This window comes from Drosophila sulfurigaster, chromosome X, assembly GCF_023558435.1.
Source record: "Drosophila sulfurigaster albostrigata strain 15112-1811.04 chromosome X, ASM2355843v2, whole genome shotgun sequence".
In the NCBI taxonomy this organism is placed as follows: Eukaryota; Metazoa; Arthropoda; class Insecta; order Diptera; family Drosophilidae; genus Drosophila; species Drosophila sulfurigaster.
Window position 1 is genome coordinate 2,133,660 of NC_084885.1, and position 24,337 is coordinate 2,157,996.

Below are 24,337 nucleotides of genomic sequence, written 5' to 3' on the forward strand. Positions count from 1 at the left end.
TTTTTATTTGTTTTCGTCTTTCTTTTTTTCGTGTTTGTGTGGAGTTTTGTTTATCGTTTGCTGTTGCTGCTGCGCCCTTTTTCGCTTTTGACTGTCTCGGTGTTTACACGACCAGCAGCAGCAGCAACAGCGGCAACAAGATAAAGTCAAATAGTTACAGGCGTATCATGTCGAGCAAAACCTGACTAGTCTTCCAGTCAGACAGAAAGTCAACCTGACGGTCAGACAGTATAACAGATAGACAGACAGGCAGACAGACAGATACGACAAGCCAAGGCAACTGGCGAGTCAGTCGGGGCATTCATCCAGACATTTCCAAACAAACAGCTGAGTCGTCTCTTGGAATATTTCTGCTGCTAGTTTCGCTTCATTCTGCATTCCTAAGCCACAGGACACAGTGCATTTTGTGGCACGCAGCAGACTGAACTCGAAAGACCGCAGCCATATGCGAATATAGAATATGCTATACAGGACAAATTTCAAGAAGAATTTATTCCAACTAAAATCAAATTACAAATTACAAAATTTAGTAATACACTCACTTAACATATCTGTCATCACTTTGGTATGAAAACACAGAATAATTTTGATTTATTACAAAATGATTGTGACAACATGTGAAGGGATATTTACAAGGAAAATACAAGGAAAATTCTATTTAACATGTCGATTTGCCTTTTTCTGCTTATACAGATAAATATTAGGAATATAATATATAACTTTTAGAAGAAAGTATATTTTTATATCCGCTACCCTTTTTTTTTTTTTGCCTCGCCCACTTCCGCCAATACCCAAAAATCGAATAATAAGCGTAATTTTGAAGCTATAGCGGCGATTTTTTTAAACATACAATGATAACTGTATTACTTAAGATTACTTAATTTGATTTCCATCAGATGAGTCTACGAGTCTTAGTTGCCTTGACTGACAATCTGGTATGTTTTACACTCAATTGTATATTTCACTATGTTCATATATCAAATATGGCCCTTGGTAAATTTGTAGTATTATATTTTTGCTGTTTATTAATTTTGTGCTGGTATCTCACAATCGAGTATACTCAACTGCAGATTTTCCACATGTTTCAATTCCACTTAAAATTCTATAGTACTGACCAAATTGATTTTTGCTACTTAAACAGATACAAATAACGAAACAACATAATATATCATTTTTATAGAAAGTCAGTTAAGACATTAAGCAACTTATTAGAGTAACTATATTGCCAATTGTGTTTTCATATATTTTATGCATGACAATTTTCTCAGAAAGAATAAAATTATGTATCCAATTCTAAGAATATTTCAGGAATATTGTTCTGTTGACTTGAGAACGATTTCCGAGAAAATAGATTAAAGTAGAGTAGATTGCTAAGGCAACTTGCGAATCTTTTCAAGGAACGAAGTGAACAAACTCTTCGTCATCCCCTAACTAAGGCAGTTTAATATGCGCATTATGCAAAAAAGACAAAAAAAACGAACGAAAATAGTTGTAGTTAAGGTATTTGTGAATTTGATTTCAAAGTGTGCAGCTTTGTCCAGAGAATTGACAGTGAGTAGGTGACTGCAAGGAATAAAGAGAGAGAGAGAGGGAGAGAGAGAGAGTTGACTCACTGACAGCATATCAAGTGGAGTTGCATGTGTGCAAAATTGCATTTGGCGCAAGGTGTTGGCCAGTTATAAGTGTGAGGCGTTTATAAATTTTTGGTGACACGAGGCTAAAGTGGAACTTAACTAAAGGTGGACCACGTCCATGCGGGCCATTGCCATAAAACTTAAACAAGTTATTTATGCACATGCATTGCGTGCTTCAAGCTCTTTCACTTACAGCTGCTGTCGGCGACGACGACGACGACGACGGTTGAATCAGATTCAGAACACACACGAGTGCAGAGAGAGAGAGAGAACTGCATGGAACGTCAGAGTGCTCGACAACGCCTGCTTTAGCCTTAAGTTATCAACATGGAATGCAATTTTCCAAACTGTCTATTTTCTATGCAAATTCGCATACATTTCTGGGCACTGCGCTGCGCTTTGCCTTTCTCCCATTTCTCCCATCTCGTTGCCAAGGTGCAGATGGAGAGAGAAAGGGAGAGCGAAAAGAAAAAAAGAAAAACGCGCCACACAAACATGCAAACGAAATGTGTTGCATAGTTTACGGCGCTTTGCTCCACCCAATCAAAACACATTTCCCTCTTTTGCAAGTGCGTGTGTGAGTGCCATATTAACTTGATATATATAAGTACTTAGCTAGCAAATGTATATTAAAAAATGCTTACAACACACTTTTTCAAATGCATTTTCAACTTCGTTTTCGGCGTGGACAACGCACAGATTTTATTCCATTTTTCCTGTACTGTCTTTAAGCGTCGTTAAACTACGCAACGATTTGAGCCTGTCCAGCGCTTAAAGCATTTTTTTTTATTACTCAATAAAATTGTTTAATGGCGGACAGAATATAAAATTAATACTCCCACCATTAAAATCAAACTAAACTTGAGTTGAGTTATGTGAATGTTACGTATACGTAATACGTATACTACACATAAGAATGATTCCTAGATTTATCTTAAGCCAAAGTAGTGCAAAGTGTCACTAAACGTAGTTGGTCTAAAAAACACATAAAGTGACACATTTATCGACTCAAACTCGAAATTTATGCACTGCAAAAGTGCTGCTCATTGTTGATGAACACTCGCTCATTCCGTTAGAAATATATTTGAGTAAAATATAGATATTTAAATTTGAATTTCTTATAAAGTCAATACTCAATGTAGTGTGTTCAATAATAATTTGGTAAGAATTTTCAATAGTTCAATTAAAGCAAAACATTGCGGTTTAATTCTTAATATATACCAACTAAATATACGGAAAATACTTTTAAAAAGAAAAGGATATTATTGATATATCGATATACATTTACAAAGTATACCAACTGAATATACTGAAAAATTACTTTTTTATACTAAGAGTATTCTTAAAATATAGCAATAACATTATAAAAAAATATTTTTAAAAAAAACCCTAAGGGTAGAATTGGTACATCGATAAACAACTTGTTATACAACTACTTTCAAATTACACCATAGAGTACAAAATATACCAAATCAATATACCTTAAAAAAACATTTAAAAAAAACGAAGAGTATTCTTGAAATATGCCAAATTAATATATATATATAATATACAACTACGAAATATACCGAATTTTGATACAAGTACATTCAAAATATACTATGGAGTAGAAAATATACCAAAATTTTAATACAAGTACATTTAAAATATACTATAGAGTTGAAAATATACCGAATTGTTATACAATGACATTCAAAATATACAATATTGTACCAAATATACCAAATTTGTATACAGCTGCATTCCAAATACACCATAGAGTACAAAATATATCGAATTTTCCACACAAAAAACTATGAGCCAACTGCTGTTACCATTTTTGGCCTTATTTCTTAAATTACTTCTGCAATTTTATCTGATTAACAGTAGTTTGCTTTGTCTATTTTTTTGCATTCTTCAATTTTCGTTACACAGTTTACCACATGCTTTGCCTTAACTGAACTGTCTATGCACAATTTCAATGTGCTATTATGCAGTTTATTCCCAAATTTCAACTAATTAATCGTGTTATCCGAACAGTAAATTTTTATGAAACAACGAGCAATGCTGTAGATTAAACTTGCTAGTCATGCATAAACTATTAGAAATTTATGTAAGCTCAGTTTACCTTTTTAATTTTTTAGAGAAATATTCACATAATAGCTTATGAACATTTTTCATTGGTCTCATTCTAAAAATTACTTTTACTAAAAAATTACCCACAAAGAATTAGAAGATTGTACTTAAATAGTTGCTATTAAATTATTTTATTCTGGAAGTCTTTTTTAAATTTTATCAAAGACAGCAATTTAAAGTAGTTAAAAGTGCAAACAAGATATTCAAAGGAGATTTATTTGTGCTCTAATTTACTACCTATCTCTAATATACTACTTTTAATACAAAATGCAATATATTTGGGTTCATTACTATTTTACTATTAATTGATTTTTTTATGTGAAGAAATTTGTGAAGCTTAATAAAGGATTCTTTGAAAACTATATAGGCTATAATTTGTTCTTCTATTTTTATTTAAAATAATCTTTACAAGGGATTTTCTAAAAATATTTGAGTTCATTTTTTTTAAGATATATTTATATTTTATTTATATTTTATATTTTTTTTATTGAAGTGAATCCGTACAAACAAAATATATTTATATCTTTAATTACGCGAAACTTAAAATATCTTTAATAAATTTTTTGGTTTTAATTTATTTCGGCTGATTAAAATTTCTTTTCCTATTTTTAAATAATATTAAGGATTGTCCAAAAATATAATACATAAGCTAATTTATTTTTCATTAATCTCTTAAGTGAAGAATCTTTTCGAATTAAAGTGATTTCTTGAAATTTATTAAACTTGACACTCTTCAAAGATATTTGAGCTCATTACAAATTGTAATCCCATAACGAATTAAAGGAAGGATTCTTTAAAAATATTTCGGGTAATGACTAGTTTTGATATATACCAAAATATATTTATATCGTGCACTATGTGAAACTTAACAATGTATTTATTATTATAATTTACTATAATATATTCGATATGGAATATTTTGTTCAGTGCAGTTGCCTGCATTGAATGCAATGGCAAAGTTATTGTGCCGTAAATAATTTGACAACCATTTTCGCTATTCAGTTTCAGTCAGACGAGACGTTTAACATGATTCAAACTAGCTAATCATGGCTAACATGGCCATGACTCTGTCAGTGTCGCTGCTGCTGCTGCTGCTGCTGTTTTTGGTTGCTGGTTGCTGGTTGATGGTTGCTGCTGCTACTGCTGCTGGTTGCAATGGCGTAAATGGTTTTGGGGCATTTGTTGTTTTGGACCTGATTGATGCATCATTGATGGCTGCCAAAGGCATTGCAGTTACGCCCTTTATGCGCTGCTCGCTGACTACTAAATCTGGCCAACACATGGCAAATGCCAATGACCAAAATGCTGCTGCTGCTGCTGTCGCTGCTATTGCTGTTGCTGTTGCTGCTGCTGCTGCTCATGGAAAAACCAAATGAGCGAGACTTTGAGCGTTGCTTTTGATTAACACGTTGTGGCAACTGTTTTTGCAGAGAGGGAGGCGGGGAGAAGTAGCGTGCCCATTGAGTAATGAAGTGAGTAAAGCGCGGGTCGCTACAACGACTGGCAATTGAACTCCCCCGTCGCCCCCCGGGACCCCACGGCGTTTGCCCAGCTTTGGCTGCATTAACATTTAGCGCAAAAGCGGCGCAGCTGCGGCCATAGCTAAAGTAGTTGTTGACTGCCAAGCAGTTGGCATCCAAGTGTGTGCGTGCATGTGTGTGTGTGTGTGTTTTTGTGTCCTGACATTGACAAATAGTGTGCGAAATACAATGCAGGCTTTCACACTCACACTCACACACACACACACACTCGCATACGCAGCTCGTTTACACGTTCAGAGGCCAACGCATGTTGGCACCAAATGTGTTGCATACTTGCGGGCGCAAATTATTGCTGGATAGCAACAACGCCAGTTGGCTAATTAACAAAGCACTTTACAGCGCAAAAGAGAGAGAGAGAGAGAGAGGGAGCGAACACAAGTTTCATCCACCTCTAGATGCAATAAGCAAAGCCCTTAGGCGAGCAACGCGTCGCGTCGCATCGCGGCTTAACCAAACCTTCAGCCTTCAGCCTGTTGCCGGCTGCCTGTTTCCCAGTTTCCCAGTTTCACAGTTTCCTAGTTTCCCAGCTTGCCGGTTTGCAGTTTACCGGTTTTAGCCCCAGTTACAGCGCCTCCAAATACAACGGCAACGTCTACATGCACATTAATTAAATTTTATAACGCCACCGTCGACATGCAGACGTGTGTATGTGTGTGTGTGAAATATTAACACGTGACACAGCAAGCGGCAAATTGCAAGCGCATCGCATAATTTGCCGACGTCAACAGCGACGGCGACGCCATTGCCGTCGGCGGCACACAACGTTTAGAATTTTACGGTAAAATTTCGCCGTCTACCTGCTGCTGTCTGCGTCTGCATCCCGCTGTCAACACACTCAGCTCAGCTGCTGCATCATCGCATCCTTAACAGCTTAGAACCCGGTGTTTTGGCACCTTTGCCACCTCAACGTTGCAACAACGAGAATTGTCAGCCATGGCACTTTAATCGACAGATTACTAATCAAAGAACCCAACACTTTACTGATTATTATCGAATAATTTAATTACCTACGCATTAAATACAATGAAAATAAAATTACTTAGAGTGCTGTCCAAATCGAAAATAAATATTTTAATACCTTAACTATGCTTTAAATACACTCCTAAAAGATTACTTCCGTGTATAATAGATTGAATAAATCAAATAAATATTTGTAAGCATTTTGTGTTTCCATTTCATCGATTCATAAATTTACAAAATGTTTTTTTTTGTATTACCTTATGTACTTAACTACGTTTAAATATATTTAAAAAGAATTACAAGAAACTACGCATAACTAATCCAAATATTTTAAAATATTTTTCTAATTAATATCCTCCAAATATTAATTTTAAAAATTGTATTTTTTATCATTTCATTAAAACTGACAATAAAATTCTTAAGGAATCGCTTTGTGCAAATAATATTTTGGAACTTCATTTAATTCAACTATTAAAAATATATACAATTTTTTTAAATATTTTCAATTAATTTTATTTAGTTAGCTAGGTTAGAATTCACCTAGTATATTACCTAAAAAAAAGTATTATTCGCTTAGATAATCGCATAGTTTATTATTAATATTTGACAAATATTTTTCATTTACAAATTTACAATTTTAAGAATTTAGTTTTCAGAGAGAATTTTAGTTAACCTTATTAATTTGACTAGGTCTGAATACTATGCAAAGATTAATTAAAGCATAATTAAGAAATTCATTATGTCAACATACAGTATATTTTAATACAGATTAAACGAAAAAAAAAAATCAGTTTAAAAAATATCATTCCAATCACAAACATTTATGCACATACATATATTACTAATAAAATAGTTGTCATAAAAACTATTATACTACTACTAAACTTAATTTGGTAATTGAAATTATTAAATTAAATAATCCTACTTATAAAAGTATAATACTATACTGCTCATATGATCAATAATTTAATTCACTTCAATATACTAATTTATTCCAATATTCTTTCCACTTTTGAGGACTGAAATTTAATTTATTCATTAAATTGCAAAATAATATCACCCCCCATTTCAATTAAAAATAAGTTTGCTTTATGAAATACGTCAATCGCTAATAAATTAAAAGTCGTAAAAATTTCAATAATATTGTAGATCATAAAATATTTTCAAGTCAGCAGCTCAGGTCAATTAACGGCCATTCATCACTCGTATATTTTAATCAATAACAATCGGAAATACATCATAAATAATATTTTGCACTACTTATGCATAAATTGTCAATAAAGCTTGACGCAAGAAGAATAAATAGAAGACTTAATTGGCCACAACTCAAATAATGTTTGCTCATGATTGGAATAATGTTTGTATTTCAAATTAAATGATAAGCAATTTGTCAGTCATTATATTTAAATTACTTTATTAATTTGATTTTGTTATTCTCATTTTTTTCGAATGTTTTTTTGCCATTATTCTTGCCTTGCGCATTTGTCAAAAGAAGTTTTAATGAAGCTTGGCCCTGTGATTTTCATACTGAGTTTTAACTTTTCAATTATGATTTTCGTTTTTTAGCTTCTTCTGGCAAATTGCATTAATTGTTACATTTGCTTTTGGGCAAAAATCTTTAAATGATCGTGTTAACCAACCGAATATTTATCATTATTTTAAGCAGTTGCCAATTAGATGAGGGAGACGAGCAGCAAAAGGACAAAGAAAAAGTAACGGGTGAAGGACATTGCCGGAATGTAAAATGAGACGCAAATTGTACAAAGAACTTGAAGCAGCAGCAGCAGCAGCAGGATGAAAAGCAACAGCAAAAACAAATTAAAAGCAAAACGCTCTAAAAACAAAGGAATGAAAATTTAACAATTTCGCAACTCTAATCTGCGCAGCAATAAAATGAAAACGATACAAGGAGCGAAAACTCCGCGCGCCATCACAAAAAGCGTCACGAAAATGCGCAGGCAGCGAACTATGATTGCGCTCGCTTATGTGTGTGTGTGCCTGTGTGTGTGTATGTGCATTTCTTAGTATGTGTGTGTAGCTGCAGGGTTAGCGTCTATTGTTGCTACATAACAGCGCGATGCGTTTATTTAGAAAGTTATTTCCACACCAGACGCCGCACAGGCAACTCACGAAGCAAGCAAAATAAATATGAAAGAACAAAAAAAGGAGAGAAAGAGAGAGCGAGGGAAAAACCCAAAAATGAAGAACGAAAAAGTGGGCGAACAAAATATAAAAAAGTAACTAAAAATAAGCACTGGCAAATAAAAACATTGTTGCACATGTTTGGCCAAGCAAGCTTCTCTCATTCTTATTCTCATATCGCACTAAACACAACAAGCGACATTGTTGCTCGTTGCTTTGCCTCAAAATGTGGCAACACTGTCGCTCTGTAGTTAATTTTGACCTACCACGAAAACTTATCCGAAAAGCAGCAAATCGTTTTACAATTTTAACTGTTAACCATTTGCAACTGTTTACACATCTAAATGTAACACAATAATAACTTCAATCAATGATTGAAGATGGTATAAAATGCTTGAAATGTGGCCAGACAAACACACATAAAACTAATAGAATTTTAAAAATCAAATCCTTGTGGTATTATCTTTAAATATACTAAAAAAAACTAAAATATACCGAAGTCTATATTTAGTATAGCAGCCAAAGCAACTAAGAGAAAATATTATAGCTTCATTAGGTGTTCTTATTCATATTCTCATATGAACACAACAAGCGACATTCTTGCTAGTTTTATTGTTCTTCGCTTTCTGTGACCTTGCCTCAAAATGTAGCAACATTGTCGCGCTGCTGCAATTTTAACTTCTAACCAGTTGCAACTATTTACATCTACGATGTAGCACAATAATAGTTTGAATCAATGATTCGACATAAAAAATACTTTAAATATGCCAAGGTAAACACACGAAACTAATCTAAATTTATTGCAGATAGTGAAATATATTGTAAAAAAAATATAATATATTGTAATTCCCCATAAACATTTTCAACAAAGTAAAAATCCATTACGGTATTATTTTTAAATATACCAAAAATTCAAAAATATACCAAATTCTATATTTTATATATGAATATACTACACGATTCAACAAAACAAGCGAAAATTACATAAATATATCGAAGCATGTATTTGGTATATCAATATACTAAAACGTTCAAAATATACCAGATTGCCAACTAAAGCAATTACGAATACAAATTATTGCTCTTATTGAATATGATATAAAATAATTCAAATGTGTTTAAGATAAACATACGAAACTAATACAAATGATGGCGGCAAATAGCAGAAAAAAGATTATAAACTCATTAAGATCCCTTGCTTTCATTTGCTTTACTATTATTCCCAACTAAATATACCAACAAATACTAAAATGAACAAATGTCTATATTTGGTAAATCAATGGTATATAAATATACTATAATAAAACGTTCAAAATATACCAGATTGTCAACCACAGCAAATACAAATACAAATTATAGCTCTATCAGGTGTTCTTATTCCTTTTCTCATATCGCACTAAACACAACAAGCGACATTGTTCCTCGTTTCCTTGCCCCAAAATGTGGCAACATTGTCTGCCACTGCGTTGCAGTTAGAATTTTAACAGCCAATCAGTTGCAACTATTAAGAAAAACTAGCTATAGCATTGTAAATTCAATCAATGATTCGATATATAAAATACTTAAAATGCGCCAAAACAAACACACACGGAACCAATAGAAATTTATTGCAGATGGTGGCAAAAATAGCGAAAAAAAGATAATAAACTGATTAAGAACCCGTGACAAATGGTTTATTTCAACAAGTTTTTATGCTTGTCGTGGCCTTTCTTTTTGCTTCACAATAATTCCCGCACCGAAAGTATCTGCTGCTTTGTGTTTATTTATACAGTTAATTTTCGGACTGGGACTATGTTGAAACATTTGTTGTTGTTATTATTTAGTCATCATCTTGGCTACGCCAGTGTGTCCATCAAAGTTTTGTTGTGTTTTGTTTTTGTTTATAAACAAAATTCGCAGAACCTCATAAAAATGGCACAAAAAAGCCAAACAACAAATATTGATTGCCAAGCTTTAGTAAATATCGCGGTGTTGAGATGCAAAGGGGCTCGAAAGGAAAATCGCGATTATTTTTAGCGGACAGCAGTTAAGTTTGATGCGCCATCAAACAAATTACGTATACGCAATGTATACACTCGATGTTTGTAACACGCTCATCCAAAAAATATAATTTAATTCAATGCAAACGGAAACAAAAATGAAAACGAAAATGAAAATGAATTCAGTGTCAATTAATTGCAGATGCCCATTGGGTATATTCACAGTTTCACGGCTGAAACCCTCAGGTTGAATACTTGGAAACGACGACTGATCGACCCTGAGAGATATCTTCATCATCATCGTGCAAGTTGGAGTTTTATGCCTGCTGCTGCTGCTGTCGTCGTCGTTGTTGTTTGCTCTCTTGTTTTATTATGCGTAAGAGATTATAATGGAATTAATTACGTATACGCACAGGTGGACAATGGACATTTGGCCACTTAATTAGTGTGTGGGTGTGTGTAAAGAAGCAAAAAAAAAGTGTATATGTGAAAATGTGCTTAAATTTATGAGTGCATGGGCGTGTGCCTGTGAGCCACTGTTTGTTTATGTTTAATTGTCTGGCTCCCTTTTTGCATTTTTATACCCTACGCAATGTTTTGTTTGTTTGTGGGGCATAAAGCCTTTGTCACGACAACTGGCAACGCATTAAAGGCACTTTAAAGATTTATATCTGAGTTTAGCGGGCCATAAAACATGACAAATGCCATTAAAAACGAAGTTACATTTACGCACAGACATAACAAAGTCTCAAGTCAGTAGTAGAAAAAGCATCATCTGCGTGCATTATCATACTTAGCATGGGACAAATTAAAAGTTGCACAAGTTATGCGACCATTTGCCTAGGTTATAGTCCGCTACAATAAAGAATTATTTCGCCACAAATTTAGCAAACAGCTTTTCATTTTCATTGCTCTTAAGTTGTGTAGTTTGCGTCAGTCAGTCAGGCTTTCATATTTTCGACATCACCTACTCATATGTTGAATTTTGTGTGTGTGTGTGTGTGTTTATACCCGCTGCCCATAAGGTAAAAAGGTATTACAAATTTGTGTCTTCATGAAATGTATGTAATAGACAGAAGAGGCATCTCGGACCCTAGAAATTAGTGTCAACAGCCGAGACGATACAGGCATGTCTCTCTGTCTGTCCGCCATATAAACACCAAGATCTTAGGGACTATAATATAATAATAATAATAATAATAATAATAATAATAATAATAATAATAATAATAATAATAATAATAATAATAATAATAATAATAATAATAATAATAATAATTATAATTATAATTATAATTATAATAATAATAATATATAATATATAATAGAAACTGTGTTCTACATTTTTCCCACGCCCACTTCCGCCCCCACAAAACGATAAAAATCGAATAGCAACGAAGTTTTGAAGCTAATTTTTTGCAACGCAATAATACTTTTATACTTTATAATTCCAGAATATGAATCACTTTGTTTTAGTCATTTTGGCTTACAATCTAGGATATTTGAATGTAGTACTATATCATAGTATTTGGTATATTCTAGTATTTTTTTTATACTATGTGATATAATATATCACTTGGGCAAAAAGGCCTACTCACTCGTGGTTTTAGTTGCTATGGCTGACAATCTGGTATATATCAATATACCTCAAATATCCTTTAATGTACTTTAAGTATATTTGTGGTATACAAATTTGGTATATTTTAAAATGAATACCGCACTTTTTTGCTTTTATTCCAAATAGGAAGCGCGTATCTCACAGTCGAGCACACTCGACTGTAGCTATCCTTCTTGCTTTTTTTGGTTTGTTTGCTTTGGTCAGGCATGTCGTTGAAATTTGCATAATTAATCAATTAATGCTACGTTTTTAGTGCATTCGAGTCGTTTCGTGTGCGTTTCAACTCCTTTAGCCGAGGGCGATCAAATTCGTCACGTGCATAAATTTTGCGCTTGTGATTTACGTTTTGCAGTTCTCCGTTTTCATTTTGTCAATTTTTAAGCCGCGCACGTGCTCCGACGTGCCTATGCACGATATGAGTTTTAAATCAACATATTCATGGCCAACAAATACGGGCGAGAGTTGACCCAACCATTTGTCATTTGTCATTTGTCATCTTCAAAATGTTCTTCGCTTTGTAATCGATACCCCAAATATAGTTCTTCAATCGTCAAATGTGTTTGAAGCCGCCCTCGCAGTTGGCTTAATTACTGCAACTGAAATGAGATTACGTCCCATGTACGTAAATATCGCATGTAAGTTTGTTATGTGCACACACTTGATATTGGCATATTAAATTTAAAATTTAAAATGCGTTTTGTTTGCCAAACGAGTGACATGTCAATTATTTAGCGCTTATTGCTTTATTGCACTCCAATTTTAATATTTTTTTACTGATTTTGTTATGTAATCTCTTTTTAAAATTTTTGCGTAGACGTGACAAGCATTAATAAACACTAGATATTCCTTCCATTGAGTTCTAAATACGTTTGCGGGTTAAATTATCGCAATGCTGTTTGTACGCTATTGAATAAGCGACAGTCGAGTGTGCTCGAATCAGAGATTCCCGATACTCATTTTCAATAACAGCAAAACAGTTATTTATAAAATAATTAATAATATTTTTTAAAAATACTGAATACTAATTATTTTTTATAAATACTGAAAATTTACAAAAATATACCGCTATCTATGTTTGGTATTAATTCAAAATCTACCAGATTATCAACACATTTTCAATTGCGGTATAATTCTTTAAAAAAAACATAGAAAATACTAAAATAAACTGTGGTCTATATTTGGTATTTCAATATACAATAACGTTCAAAATATACCTGTTTGATGTATTACTCTTAAAATATACCGAAAAAATACTGCTCTATACCCATGTCTATATTTGGTATTTCAATATACCATAACGTTAAAAATTTATCAGATCTTAACACATTTTTAATTGCAGTATTATTCTTCAAATATACAGAAAAAATACCTGATTGTCAACACATTTTCAATTGCGGTATTATTCTTTAAAACACACAAAAAATACTAAAATATACTGAGGTCTATATTTGGTACTTAAATATATCATAACGTTCAAAATATTCCTGTTTGATGTATTACTCTTAAAATATACCGAAAAAATACTGCTCTATACCGATGTCTATATTTGGTATTTCAATATACCATAACGTTAAAATTTACCAGATTCTTAACACATTTTTGATTGCAGTATTCTTCTTGAAATATACTGAAAATATATTAAAATATACCAAAGTTCTATACTATATGTTCGTTGTTGCTGTGAGAAAAACATTACAGCTCTATCTCTTATAGTCACCGACATCTATGGATGTGTTCATCCGGGTTAACGGACAAACGGACGCAGAAAAAAATATTTATACTTTATAGGGCCGAAGATGTTTTCTCCTTCCGTCTGTTATGTAGATTTCCTTTAGGTTATCCCTTTAACCATATGTTTGGCGGATATTAAATCATCAATAAAGGAAGTTTTAAGAGCATGTTTCTTTTCCATCATATGTGGCAAATCTTTTCTCGCCAATAATCACATCTACTCAAATGTGTGCACTTAATTTGCAACTACTTAGACTACACACAAGAGTACTTTTTCATTTCATTTAATTTTGTATTTCGTATTTTTTTGTATGCACATCAGTTCGTAGTAGTTTGATGGCTAAAAGCTTAGCAATCCTTTCGCATATTCAGCCATCCATCAAAATTCCAAAAACGGCATTGAAGTGTCAATGCCAGAACTGGACTCGTTTTCCATTTGAGTTTTCACACTTGCCCAAGATTCGTCATTAGGTTTTAGCTAGTATTGTTTTAAGTGTTGTTGTTGTTGTTGTAGTTGCTGTAGGCTGATTCAGGCCATCATCTTCGACTGCCTAATGGATGTGCACAACACACACACACGCACACATTGTCTGCTGTCATTGTTTTTCACCTGCCTTGAAATCTTCTGCATTTGATTTGATATTTTGTTTTGTCTCGTTGCGTTTTATCTCGTTTCGTTCCGTTTCATTCGCATTTCAAATGTTTTTGTTACGGTTCTCAAAAAAAGCAAGCAAAAACAAAAAGAATTCAACACAAAAAAACCGCTAAAAACAAAAACAAGTGAATGTATTTTAGCTAGACGTAGTCGACATTCGAATACCTTGTAATACCTTGCGTATTTTAAATATAAACTTGAATAAGTTTTATAACTTTCTTCAATGCAATTGCTATGAATGCAGTTAAAATATGTTAACATCTAAATACCGCAATTGCACTAAATTGAAATACATACTAACAAATCCAGTGAACTGTGCTAATAAGGACATTTCATGCCCTAACTACAGGGTGTTGGCGAAGCAGAAGAAGAAAAAAACACTTCATTTGAATTAGTCTTATCTGCAAGCTGCTATTTGCTTAGCTTATTCCCGCTCTCTTTCTCTCTCTCTCTGCCACTCTTTCTGTGTCTTTCTTTCTCTCTTTGCTATTAGTCCTCCCTCCTCCATTTTGTGCCGTTTGCATGCGCTTCACATTTTCATTTTCATTTTTGGTCTCTGCTTCTGTTTCTGTTTCTTGTTATTGTTTTTGTTTTTGCTTTTATTTTGATTTTTGGTTTTTGGTTTTGTTTCCCGTTTGACTTCTATTTATAACATAAAATAAATAATACGTGGGCTATTACGTTGTCCGCATATTGTGCATTGACCACATTTTACCAGTTTTTGTCGCTTTTGACATCTGTTCTCTGTTCTCTCGAATTCGCTTTTGTCGTCGTCGTCGTCGTCGTCGTCGTCGTCGTCGTCGTCGTCGTAGTAGTAATATTATTGTTATTATTGTTGTTATTATTATGGTTTTTAAGGAATCGCTTTGAGTTTTGTCGTTTTGTGACACGAGCCAATTCGATTTCAATTCTAATTGCAACTGGTCGAGCACACAAAAAGAGCTTCTCCATCTCATAAATACGTTTGAAATTAATATTTTATTCCTATTTTAATTACCAATAGCATCTGTTGCACGCTCAATTTAAAGTTGAACACAAATATCATTATTATTATTTTTTTTTTAGTTTTATTTTATTGTTTACTGTGCTTAGCATTAATTTAAATCGTCATAAATTACTAGTGCTTTTTTATTACTCATAAAAATTATTACTTGAACTCGTTAACGTACGAATATATGCCAGCACATGGTTTAACGCTATTCACAAAAATATTTTAGTTTTGCAAATTTTATGATGTCCAGCGTTTGAAAGCAGTAAACAAAATGCACATATGGTTATGTACATATGTATGTACATACTTTTTAATTTACGTAAAAATTCAAAACGAATTCCCAGTTTTAACTTTAAAAGCTCTTTCTCACTCATTCTGACTGTCACATTTCGTTAAAGTTTATTTTAGAGGTCTATGGATTTTTCATAGATTTTGTTTGCCCAGTCTTAGGTTTCATTATTGCTGTTGGTTTTTTGTTTATACCCGATACCGATAGGGAAGAAAGGTATTATAAGTTTGTGCGTGCAGCAAATGTATGGAACAGGCATCTCATATCTAGTATATTTTGAACTATATGCTTTATATTGAATGTAATAATATATTGGTATACTAATTCGATATACCCAACCCTTGATATATTTTAGTATTTTTTAGTATATTCATTTCTTACATATTTAAAAATAATACCGCACAGTATTACGATTATTTAAAATGGGGAGCGGGTATCTCACAGTCGAGCACACTTGACTGTAGCTTTAGCTTTAGCTTTTCGGCATATTTTTTTGAATAATACCGCAATATTTTACTATATAAAAAGCGTTGACAATCTGGTAAACTTTGAACGTTATTGTATATATATATATATATATATATATATATTAGTATTTTTTTGGTATATTTTGAAAATAATAAATAAAATATAAATTTGAACCGAATAAAATACCGAAGTCTAATCAGTATATTTTATTATTATTATTTTTGGTATATTTTGAGAAAAATGTCTTACTTTAGTTAAAATGTATTGACAATTTTGTACATTTTGAACGTCTTGGTATATTATAATACCAAATATTGATATTGGTATATTATAATACCAAATATAGATATTGGTATTATAAAATTATTATATTTTAGTATTTTTTCGGTATATTTTAAGAATAATACCACACTGTTTTGTAGGTATCTCACAGTCGAGCACACACGACTGAAGCTCTTTTACTTGTTTTTTTTTATGTGGTGAGGTGGAAGGGATTTGTTTTAGTTTTTGGTGACCATCCCCAAGCAATTAATGGACCATGTATAAACTGCAAAGTTAACCGGGACAGCGTTCAATTAAAATTCAATATAAAATTGATTGCATACACGCGATGACTGTATGCATTTTTGTGTGCAATATTTACAAGACATGGCAGGCAACAGCCATCACAACAACTAAAGCAACAACAACAACAACAAGAATATTTAATTGCATATAACAACAAAAGCGTTTGTAGTGCAAATAAAACCGCATGTTCCTATATAAAAGTTGATTTAGTGTTAAACATTTTTGGTAATGGCAATGCATAAATTTCAACCAAATACTAACAATATACAATATGCATTTACATAAATATACATACATCTGTTTATGCACAGATGTGTTATATATACATATTTATATATATTTCATACATAACTTTGAACTTTGTTAATTACTAGAAAAGCCGGCTGATTGCTTTACTTTATTACGTTATATGGGGTAAATATAAATTAACTTTTCATTATAAATTTCTTTAGCTGCTATTCAAAATTGAGAACAAATTCATTTCCAAGAAATTTCATTAAAAAAATCGTACTAATTTAATAACAAAAATAATTATTGCAGCCGAACTTGTTTTGAATATGTTAATTGAAATCCAAAGTGAGCAACAGGTTTGTTAATTCTCTCTTAATCTCACATATCATATAATTTTGTATTTAGAAGCTTCAAATGCAGCTGATTTTTATTTGTATTTAAGAAAATTTTAAAATCTTTAATTAATTAAAGGATTTTAACCTCAAGTCCAATAAAGATCAGTTTTAATGAATAAATTAGAAAGTTCAATATAATATGTTATACAATTGTTGAAACAATACCTCTATCTTAAGTAATAAAGATACTATTGTATATTTAAAAGAAAATCGTATAATCTTTTTTTTTACTTTACAATGTATTATTAAACTTTAGTTGTAATATGAAATCGCGTCAATTGAAGATCAATTTTACTCAAACGCATCTCATTCATAACGAAATTCTTTTTTTATGTATACAATTAAATATAAATTTTAAAATAATAAATAAAATTGTGAAATAGGTATTAAGAATTAATTCAAACCCAATTCCGAAGTAATATTTCAGACCAGAAAATCATGTACAAACAATTACAAATGTTCTGTTTTAAAAATTTAAGAAAACTTGAATTTTTCTAATCTATATATATGTATATATCTATATATGTATATATCTTCTTCTAAAAATTATTAAGCTTTAAATGTACTATAAAGTCAAGTAAATTGAAAATCAAATTTATTGAAACCTATTCTTCAAATTTAAATAGATTTATAAATAATAATCATAATATAATTTATGAAATAATAAATACAAGGCTTCAATTGAAGACAAAATTTAAAAGTCTTTTTCGAAAACCTATTAATTAAATATAAAAATTGATTTGTGATTTTTGAAAAACTCCAAAATGTAAGTGAATGAAGTCTATATTAATTTCATCACATTTCATTTTAAAATGAATCATTAAAAATAATGAATTTTATTATTTATTTACTTGAAATTACTGAGCATCAGATAGTCGTGCCATGTGCATTCGCCTGGGGCAACTTTCTTATTTGTTCCATTAAAATTTACATAGCATACAATTCAATTTCGTGGTTCATTTGATTTCCATTTACGGCGAATATAAATCTATTTCTTTTGTGTGCGCCACTTGAGTTCGAAACTGTCTTATCTGGAGCAAAAGGCATTCCAATTTTATGGCAACTGCATTTTTGGCTAACAGAAATACTTGGAAAATATTAAAAAAAAAAAAAAACACACACACACACACACAAATACAAAAATTTAAAATATTAAAAATCAAAATAAAAGCAATGAGAACCGGTCCGAAGTATTCATTTGGTTTGGGGTATTTTTTTTCTTTTGGTCTTTGGGGATGGCATTTGGTGACGTGCGGAGATCGGCGAGCGTCGCGCATAAAAATCTATTTTAATTCAAGGTCGCGTCATCAGTTTTTGTTATAGTTGTACAAATTGTAGAAATTGAGGCAAATTCCACAGCAACAACAACAACAATAAGAAGAAGAATTTATAAATTATTTGAACTTGATATACTTGATGTGTTTGTTGCGTTGCAGACACACACACAGATCGTTGCAGAGTTGTCGTTATCAATTGTCCAAGACATGATAAATATACATTAAAATGAATGCCAGCTCGCCCCTCTCCTCTCCCTCACATTGCTAACATCAATTCAATTGGAGAAATATTGCACAAAAGACGAAACAAGTCACATTATTGTTCAATTATTCAATTGCACAATGATGTGACTATGTATATTTATTAGATGCCGGATTAGCTGTCGGTTGCCGTTTCCTTGACACTCCACGCTCCCCCCCCCAGTCTTCTTCTTCCTCTCCCTCTCTCTAGCCGACCATCTCCCTTAGGCAAGCAGCACTTTTCGCTGGGCGACGGGAGAAATTGAAAGCATTTGTGTAATTTGAGTGTGCAGCATTAAAGTGAGTGACGCTTATAAGTGCGAGTATAACACCCGCCAAGCATTGTGGTAATACACACTCTGTCGCACACCAACACACACACTCTCAATATCCATCTATTAAAAGTTGCGTATACGCAATGTGCGCTTGATTACATGCGACAATTACCCAAGTCAGCTGTCGTAACTTGGGCCGCCAACAAAAAGAGAACTTCATTACGAAGACTTTTCGGCATCCAAAATCATTAAGACTGTAACTGTAACTCACTGAGCCTATTGAATCCATTGTTGTTCCATTGTGCAGTGCAATATTCTATGACAATTGTGAAGTTCGGTAATAAATATACTGCTAAATATTTATGGAATAGTAAGATATAGGGTCATACAGATAATAATCAAAAATTAATAAAAAAAAAAAAAAAAAAAATACCAATAAATATATATTCAAACTAAGTGTGGTTGGTATATTGATATACTACATTGAAAATATACTAAGGTGTACAAAATATATCATATTCTCAAATACAATAAATTTTCTACTTTCTTTTTTTTTCTTTTATTTGATCGCTATTAAATGTTTAGAGTTAAAAATACTGTAGTTGTGTTTCTACAGAGCAGAGAACAGCAAACAATAGTAAAATTTTAGGCTTATCCATATAAAAATCGAAGATCAATAAAAAAAATTACCAATAAATATATATTGAAACTAAGTGTGGTTGGTATATTTATATACTACTACATTTAAAATATACTAAACCCTGCTTTTTATCAAATACTCTAAGAAAATTATCAATAAATATACATATATTCAAACACTGAGTGTTGTTGTTAAATTGATATACTACACCTTTTAAAATATACTGAAGTGTACAAAATATACCAGATTGTCAACCAGGGCAACTAAAACTAGTTTTGTTTGTAAAATACAATTATTTCTTAAATATCTTAGCATTTTTATATGATGGCTATTAAATGTTTAGAGTTAAAAAGACTGTATTTGTGTTTGTATGTTCCATAAATCAATCTTTAGAATTGCGCTTCCAATATGGGACGACAGTTGTGAGTTTTGTTAATAAACATTTTAGTAAATATTTATGCATCAGCAAAAAGAACAGCAAAAAATAGTACAATTTTAGGTTTACTCAGATAATAATTCAAAAAAATTAAAAACTTTAGCAGTAAATATATACTTGTGTGTGTAGTTTAGTAAAATAATAAATAAAAAAAATTCATCATTTATTTTTAGTTTTTGAAAATCTTTAAGAAGTAAATTAAATATGTATTTATTATTTCACTCCCTATTAATACTTATAAGTCTTAAGCCAAAATATCCTGATTAATAAGATTATGCTGAAATAAATGAGTAACTTAAAAAATTTTTAAAAAAAAAAGTAAAATAGTCTTTATGAGCTCGCTGCCTTTTAAGTTTTACAGCAAAATTTCCAGCTTAATAAAATTATAATCAACAAATAAGAAGGTGAAGTCAAATCTTCTTTACCTACTTTTAATAAATGCAAAACATTTCGGTATTATTCTTTAAATATACTAAATTAATATACTGAAAGATAATAAAGTATTCATTAGGTATATTTATATACTAATATATTTAAATAAGACATATATTATATTGTCAACTAAAACCTGGATTGCGAAAAATACAATTATTTCTTAAATAACTTTGGGAATTTTTATCTGATCGCAACAAAATGTTTAGAATTATAAAGACTATAGTTTTGATTGTATGCTCCGAAAATTAAACTAACTTGATCTGCGTGCAATAATTTTACAGACAAATGGACACAGCTATATTGTCTCGGCTGATCAAGAATATATTTACTTTATGGGATCGGCGATGACTCCTTCTGTTACATACATTTGCTGCCGGCACAAAGTATAAATAGTCTCTATTATATTCTTTGTATTCCAGTTTAAACATTTTGTTTATAATCTAGATTATTATACGATTTAGGCCTTGCACATTGCATTCTAAACACCTGCTTGTGAAACGTAAACGCTAAATAGAAAATGAAATCAAGTCCGCAGTTTCGCTTTAGCTACGCTCACCTAAAAATAAACTTTTTATACAATTGTGTTATGCAATTAACTCTAGAAAGTTTTTTATATTATATATTTATTTAATACATTTATTAATTACAGCCATTGATGGGATCTGGTTCATTTTAACTGAAGTAAGGAGCAGCGAGCTGTTGAGTGGAAGAGCGAGTTGGTTACGCGACCGCATTACTTATGTAAGTATATGTACTATAAACATTAGTATAATGTATGTTCATATTCAAAGTACATTGAAACATTTTTTCACCCTTAAATTTATAAGTACATTATAAATAAAAATCCCACATTTATAATTTTTTAAAATTAAAATTTCATGATATTATAAGTTGTTAATATTTTAGTTTCAATTTAAAATTTGAAATTTCACTCCAAAAAGTGAACGTTTAATTAAAAATAAAATCTGTTTCACAGTTTACCATTAGCTCAAGCTAAAATTCACTTTTATATCAAATTGTATTTTTAAATAAATTTTCAGTAATTTGGCTTTATCTACATATGTTATATTTGTAATTATACCCACTACCCATAGGATAGAAGGGTATTATAACTCTGTGCCAACAGGAAATGAATGTAATAAAGAATATATATTCTTGATCAGTGTCAATCTGGTATATTTTGTGATCTATAATATATTTGAATGTAGAACTACATCAATATATAGTGTTGGGTATATTTCAGTATTTTTGTGGTATATTTTTATACCCGCTACCCTCAGGGTAGAAAGGTATTTTATTTGTACCGTCAAGAAAGTACAGCGACAACAGCCGAGAGGATATACATAGGTGCTTTGATTGACAATCTGGTATATTTTGCACTTATAATGCATATTTGAATATAGTATTATACCAATATACCAAATATAGTCGTAAATGTTTAGTATTTTTGCGGTATATTTGCGATATACATGGGCGTTGGTTAACAATCTGGTATATTTTCAGTGCAGTACTTTATCAATATATCATATATACCATTTGGTATATTTTTAGTATTATTATCGTATATTAATTTGCTACTATTTGGCAATGCTTTTATTAAGCATGAGTTACGGGTATCTCACAGTCAAGCACTACAGCCGAGTGTGCTCGACTGTGAGATACTCGAAATTAATATACCACAAAAATACTAAAAATATACCTTAATTTCTTACTTGTTTTTTATATATAATAATTTTGAATGGTCGCCTTGCACACTTGCTAAATTAAAAGTAAAATCGGTTTCAGTGTTTTGCATTAGCTAAGCTCACCCGAAAATGAACTCAGCTAAAATGAAAATGTAGGCTCGTCAATGTTACGAAATTGTTCAGCGAGTAGTGTAAATTACAATTTCAATTGAAACGAAACGCTTTGAACGTTGTTGTTGCTGTGCTTCTTAGCATTATTTTAATGGGTACAAGTATCACAACCCCCTTCAGACGACGGCGATGTCTCTTAAATCGCTCAGTTGATCTCTCATGCTCTCAGCATCATGGGACAGTTTTCGAATTCGGCTATGCAAATGTAGCGGAAACCCAAAAAAAACACACACACATCGAGTGGAGAACATGTGACAAAAAAAAAGAAAATAAAAGGTACAAGTAGATATTTGGAGTATTATATAGAAATTCTAGGTGCCAAAAGAGTTAAGACAAATGTCTGTAAAGTAGTTGATTTATTTGAAGTTTTAATATTCTGGCAAATTTACAAAAATTGCAGAAATACTTAATATGCAAGGAAATTTTTAATCTAATCTATAAATGTTATTAAAATCATATATGTACGAGTACATATGTAGATATGTTTGATTGCAGTTGATATGCTATTTTGTAGCGTATACAAGTTTCCGCAATGCTTATGACCGCTTTTGCCTGCTCTTAGATGCCACTCAAGTGTGTCACTCGAAGCATACACACACTTGTATATAATGAAGAATACATATATTTTATATACTATATGCACATACATATATCGATAGAGAAAAACATATATAGTATACATATATGCTATGTTTTCGTATTTGTCAAAACACTTGACTCCAAACTTCAATTGCTTAATAATTTGGGCATTGAGAATTATAAATAAACAAAACTAAATTATGCATAGCAAATGTTATTACCTTGAAATATTTATTTGCGTTGTTCTCACGAATGTATGATGATTATTCACAACAAACTATATATGTATTCCTTTCATATATACTATATGTACATATGAATATATTTGAACCGCACTTTAATTCGACGCGTGCACACTTTATTTGGCTACGTTTTATTTATTACATTTTACAGCACAGTTATAAAAAGTAATTTTAGTAATTTTCACTATTTGTGTGGAACCGCAAAACCACAAGAAAAAAAAAACACACACAAAAAAAATGAGTAATAATAATGATAATAATGGAACACGAGTCGTTAATATGTGTGTTAAGTATGCGCCAGCATGAAATCAAATAAAATAAATAAGGAAAGCAAAGCAGAGAATAGAATAGCGGAGAAATGAAATGTAAAAAATAGAAATGCAGAATGGGTAAAAATAAAATAAAATTCAAATGAAAACGTTGAAAATATTTGGCACCCGCCGCTGCTGGCGCTTTTCACTTCCGACAGGCGAAAATGAGATTCAAAACACAAATCTGCAAAAAAAAAAGACACACAAAAAAAAAAAACAATATAAAAAAAATCAAAAAACACGAACTAACATTAATACACAATCTTTAAAGAAATGATATCAAAATATAAATCAAATAAATGAAAGAAAACGAAAGTTCGGAATCAAATTGTGGAGGATGTTAACATATGATTTAAAACACAAATTTTTGACATTATGAGTTAGGACTAAAACTAAAGCAATGTCATTGAAAATATAAATTTAAAAAATTTGTGAATATATTTTCAAAAGTTTCTTTATGCAAAACATAGATTAATTAAAAATTAGAAAATATTTTCACAAAGCTTAAAACCTTTTGAAATTCTAAAAACATTGAAATTAAATAAAATGATTTCAATGCGATATATCCTCAAATAAACAATCGCTAATTGAATTCAATCAACTTTAAGTGGTTAAAAAATAATAAATATTGAAAATTCAAAGCAATTGCAGAAAATAATTAGAATACAAATCGAAATGATAATGATAATAGCTCAGTATAGAAAAGAATATTATTTAATGTTTAGCAAAA

The 24,337-nt window shown here is 31.2% G+C and overlaps 1 protein-coding gene across 2 annotated transcripts in view; it reads right to left on the bottom strand.

The window, feature by feature from the left end:
* LOC133848004 (uncharacterized) overlaps positions 1–23,480 on the bottom strand; it is a 40,959-nt gene extending 17,479 nt beyond the window's left edge. For both annotated transcript variants that reach the window (XM_062283367.1, XM_062283366.1), the window contains exon 1: positions 23,276–23,480. The gene's annotated coding sequence lies outside the window, so the exon portion shown is untranslated. The remainder of the gene's footprint in view (positions 1–23,275) is intronic.
* Between the last annotated feature and the right edge of the window lie 857 nt (positions 23,481–24,337).